A 5,685-nucleotide genomic window follows, 5' to 3' on the forward strand; every position below is an offset into this window, starting at 1 on the left:
TTTATCAATTTTTTTATTTCAATCATTTTTTTTTGTTATCCTAATCACTTTTCTTTTTAAATTTGATTCATCTATAGTCTTTTTTTTTTTGTCTATTTTAATTAAAGTCATATTGTCCAACCTAGTCGGATCTATAACCCGAGTAGCATTTTTTTTTTATCTTTTAAAACATGATTGTGATAGTTGAACATTATTTTTTTATACAAAACAAAATAGTCTAGCCCAACGACGAAGCACGGGCTCCAATTATAGTTAACATATACTAAAATGACTTGACTTTTCACTATATAAGTGAATAATAAAATGTTAAGCCCTTTTTCACCTTGGTCCTCAAGACTTTTTAGGCTTTTTTTAAATAAAATTCAAACTTATTTTTTTCTTTTAATTTTATCCTCCAACATTAGGCTTACGAGGTATTGGATTTCATAATTTTTTTTGATTTACTTTCTATAAAGTTATCCCGATCTCATGACGGGTCATGAGTTTTGCAGGTTAGTCATTTTGACTCATGTTATTTTTTTTTATTTTTTAATTAATTCTTTTTCAACTTCATCATTTAAAATTGGGTTGATTGAGAATTGATTTTAATTTTTTTTATTTGATTTCTATAGGGTTATCATGATCTCATGATCTAAGTTGCGAGTTTTGCAAATTAGCTATGTTGACTTAGGTCTTTTTTTCCTTTTTAAATTGAATAATTTATTTTCCAATTTCATCATTCAATATTGGCTATTAAACCTTTATAATCTAGCACAAGAGTATTCAATCTCATTCTCACTAAACTTAAACACCTTGAAATCATATAGGTGTTATCTTGTGAGATATAGAGATATTAGAACTTCAATTATATTATTTATTCTATTAAGAGAGATAGTTGTGGTAACAAAATCACCCTTATAAACCTTTGGGAGTTAGACAAAAACTCTTAGTATTGATGAGGTAATTTCACTAAGGAAAAAAAATCTTAAAGATGACATATCTTCAAGTAATGTAAAAATCTTGGTGTGGATTCATTAAGTGGTTATTGTACTTTTGAACTTGGACTCACAAATGAATACAATACTCATGTATGGTTTAGTAGTTGAGGTATGAATGTAGGCTTGCCAAACCATGTTCAAAATGAGTTAGTAAATTCTTTACATTATCTCTTTACTTTGAGTACTTTAATTATATTATTAATTATTGTACTTGAAGTAATTTGCATTATCTGTATAGTCTTATGATACATCAAATTAATCCCTCCTCTTAGGTGTTAAGTTGTCTTAATCCTTGAACAACAATTTTCTTGTATTCATTGTAGCATGATATTATTTCTTCAACAATGCTTTTTTTATTATCAAAATTTATTGTTTTTCAATTTTATCATCACAAAGTTATGTTAGCATCATTTAATGTGTTTGAATTTGCTTTGCTTTGCATAAACTTGTGTATGAAAAAGGTTAATTTGCAAAACTTTCAAAATTAAATTAAAGAATAACTATATGAAATATTTTAAGATGGTCATTAAAAAAATTTGAAAGACTAAAGAAAAAAAAACAAAACGCACAATTAAGAGAAGGCATAAAAAACTTTATTTTAACTCCTGAAGTTTAAATTTACATAGTATTTGGTCTCTGCAGTTTCTTAATTTTATATATTATTTCTAAACTTTATTTTTACCATACTTATTTCCTGAGTTCGGTGAAACGAGAGAGAAAGTCATATGAAAAAAAAAGAAAAAGAGAGAAAGTGGTTAAGAAGTTACATCTTAATCATAAAAATATCAATCTTGATGTTAATAAATTTATTTGAAAAAATAGAGTTCAAATACACCATTATGACATACTACATGATGCCACCACCTCACTATCATAACTACTACTGGTTCACAATATAGAATTATTATCTATTATATATATTCCAATTAATTTTTAACATGTCTTAATTTCCAATTAATTTTTAACATCAACAAATCGTTTTTAGACAATATGTAGTAAGAAACATTACAACAAAAGCTATATTTCTAATGGTGTATTTTGCTAAAACCAATACAATATAAATAGAAAAGATAGCACTCAATAAATTATAAAATCCTACCCTATTACAAAACAACTATAAATCTGACAGCATGCAAGAAGTGAAAAAAAATCTAAATAAAACAAAAGGTCCTAAAATACCTAGAAAAAATAATAAAATTATTATATATAAACCTAATATAGAAATCCTTTTTTATGATAAATTCATGAATATTAAATGAGCATAAATTATCTATTTTTTTTTATTTTAACAATAATTTTTTACATGTTTTTCTCATATTAATTTTTTTCCTATCATATATAATTAAATTATTGAGTAATGATTTTTTATGTTTATAAAACTTTTATTTAAAACAATGCTTTTTATATATATATATATATAAAACATGTTTTCATCAAAATCAAAATAAGACATAATCACCTCGTTAGTGGTTTTGCTTATAATTTATTATATTATTATGATTCGGGTAAGATCATTAACTTACAATGACATAAATCTATGGATTAAAATAAAATTACAAACGCACAACGTAAAAAAAAAGAAAAAGCAGCTACACTAGCCTGGAAGATGATCCCCTCTTCTTGACTGCTGCCATTATAGACCAAAGTCCACAAAGCAAGTTAATTAACTAAACTGGTGATGGATCATGGAATAAAATATTTGCGCTATTAGTTAAAAGCATTATCAAGACTTACCTTCTCACATGCACTGCCCTGAGTAGCTAGTATCGTCTTCCACCATTTCTGGGAGCATTCTTCCTTCTAAGCCTTTTTCCATATTGATGGGCACTGTCTTCAACCATATTCACAAACCATGCAGCTTTTCTTGCTCTAAATACAACATATCCTATAGAGACTCCAAATACAAATCCACATCCATAACCCATTGTTACAGCTTTCCATCCAAATCCATCTTCAAACATTGAATCTTCTTTCTCGAAGTTTGACGGAGGCGGTCGTTGCCCCTCACCTTTGTTGCATTTTACTTGCAAGGGAAACCCACATAATCCCAAGTTCCCTTCGTATGAACCATTTTCAAATGTATTGAACTGCTTACCTAGAGGTATGGGTCCCTCAAGTTGGTTATACGAAAGGTTGAGGACTTGAAGAAATGTTAAATCTACCAATTCCTGAGGAATCCTTCCAGCAAGCAGATTTGAAGAGAGATCCAACGACTCCAGATCAGTTAAATTCCCCAATGACGGCTGGATACAACCAATGAGGCTGTTGTGAGAAAGGTTGAGCTGTTTCAGAGATTTAAGCTTCCTGAGGGACTCTGGAATCTTTCCCGTGAATTTATTGCAGGATAAATCAAGTGTCGTGAGCGCAATTTGAATTTTAGGAAACACAGTCTGCGAACCTTTCCATGCCAATTGTACAGAAAAAACATAAGTAGTAGATACATTTTTTGTCCTCATGTAATCCATATCCTGATCAATGCTCATCATGGCTTTGAAGTTGTTGAAATACTCTGTTGGCAAAGGACCACTCAGGCTGTTGTTGGAAAGGTCAAAAATCTGTAATTTAGAAAAAGAGTCCTTGACAGTTGGACCCTTCAAAGAACCATGAAGTTTATTTGACCTTAGAATAACAACCTTCAACTTTGGAAGCGTTTCTAGAAAGGAAGGGAATGTGTCATCAATCATATTGTTACCGAGATCCAGAAATTCTAAATTCACACAATTGATGATGGATGGTGGTATCACCCCTTTCAATTGGTTGCCATTGAAGTTGAGATATCTCAAATCATTCCCCTCTGAATAGATTGAAGGGATATTGCCGTGGAGATTGTTGCCACCAAGATGCAACACTAAGAGTCCATCACTGAAGTTTCCCAAGCATTGTGGGATGAATCCACTAAAGCCATTGTTGGACAAGTCTAGAATCTCTAAGAACTTCAGCTCGCAAATGACAGAAGAGATGTTCCCAGTCAGTTTATCATTGGAGGAAAGCCTAAGAAGTCTCAAATGTTCAAGCTTGAAAACTGAAGGTGGAATCTGGCCATACAACTTGTTGAAACTAAGATTGATTTATTGTAATGACTTACAAAGGAACGGACTTATCTGGCCATACAATAGGTTATTGTTCAAAAGAAGAAAATGCAACGAAGGCATGGAAAACAAGGAGGATGGAGTTGTTCCATTGAGCAAGTTATGAGATAAGTCGAGAATGATTAAACCTGAAAGCCTACTTATTTGTGATGGGATGCGTCCTATCAGTTGATTATTAGATAAAAGGAGTGCAGTAAGACTTGAAAGCCTGCTTATTTGAAAAGGGATCAGACCTGTTAGTCTATTGTACGAGAGGTCCAACCACTCAAGCTGTGTGAGTTTAAACAAACTATCTGGAATTGGACCAATAAAACTATTGTTTCCAAGATGCAAGTACTTGAGTTGCTTAAGTTTTCCTAATGAGAAAGGGATTTGACCACCAAACTGGTTATCTTTAAGGCCCAACTCAATGAGTTGTGTGAGGTTACCAAGTAGATCCAGATTCGAGCCAACAAAATTGCACCCACTAAGATACAGCTTCTCCACAGACTTCAGATGACTGATTGAATCTGGTTCCAAATGAATTGAGATCCGCGTATATGACAGATCCAAATGCGAAAGAGCATTGCTCAAATTGTATTGCGGAAAAGAGCCAGTGAGTCCTTCGTTGCTCCATAAATCGAGCCATTGAAGGTTTGATCGGCGAAATAAATTATCAGGGAGTTCCCCTTTCAATCCACAACGCCAGAGTTGGAGATATGACAGAGAAGAAGACAAGTTCATCAAGGAACTGGGTACCACCAAAGACATGTTCACTCCACCCAAGTAGAGTTCTCTCAGCTGGGTAAGGTTCTGAGCAAGCTTGTTGAAAGAAATCGGTTCCAGCATCAGCTCCCCAGAGTTGGAAGAGAGACCAAGGGACACCAATCTGGATAAATGGGAGATTTCTGGGGGAACTTGGCCTGCAAAATTCGATGAATTTAGATCTAAATGCGTCAAATGCAAGAACTGACCAAAGGAAGATGAAATGACAGAGCGATTGAAGTCATTGTAAGAGAGATTAAGCTTCTGAAGATGATGAAGGGAGAAGAGAGTGCTGTTAGAATGGAGGGTGCCATAAAGCATGCTGCAACCAAGGTCTAGGCCAATTACATGGCCAGTTTTCATGCTGCATGTCACGCCATCCCAAGTGCAGCAATCTGTACCCTCTTTCCACAGCACTTTCTCGGGTGGATAACATGGAAATGTAGATGGAGAAGAAGGCGTCATGGGAAAGGAGTTTTTGAATTGGAGCAAAGCCAGGCTCTGGTCACCGGGGCATAATTGTACTGAAGAGGAGAAATTGGAAGAAGAATGAGCAGGTTGGGAGTGGGAATGGAAGAGAAGGAGGCAGAGAAATTGAGCGAGCAACAATGAAGATCCCGTCATTCCCTAAAAGTGCTCTTCTTGGAGATTGATGGGAGACTTCTATTAGAATGTAGTCTATATATAGAGACTTCCGGAATGCATATTTTCCCTAATATTTAAATAATCAATTTTATATGTACTAATATTTGCACTCAATTTGTCCTAATAAATATTAATATTATAGCATTGTAAAGAGATCTTTGATTTTTAATCTGTTTCGATTTTATAAACTCTGATTTTTATTTTTTTTTGCTAATCAAATCTTTCTCTTG

At 33.1% G+C, this 5,685-nt stretch overlaps 1 pseudogene; it reads right to left on the reverse strand.

The window, feature by feature from the left end:
- Window positions 1-2,533: 2,533 nt before the first annotated feature.
- Window positions 2,534-5,452, reverse strand: LOC133703328 (receptor-like protein Cf-9 homolog; annotated as a pseudogene).
- Between the last annotated feature and the right edge of the window lie 233 nt (window positions 5,453-5,685).

Source organism: Populus nigra, chromosome 9 (genome assembly GCF_951802175.1).
Source record: "Populus nigra chromosome 9, ddPopNigr1.1, whole genome shotgun sequence".
NCBI lineage: Eukaryota > Viridiplantae > Streptophyta > Magnoliopsida > Malpighiales > Salicaceae > Populus > Populus nigra.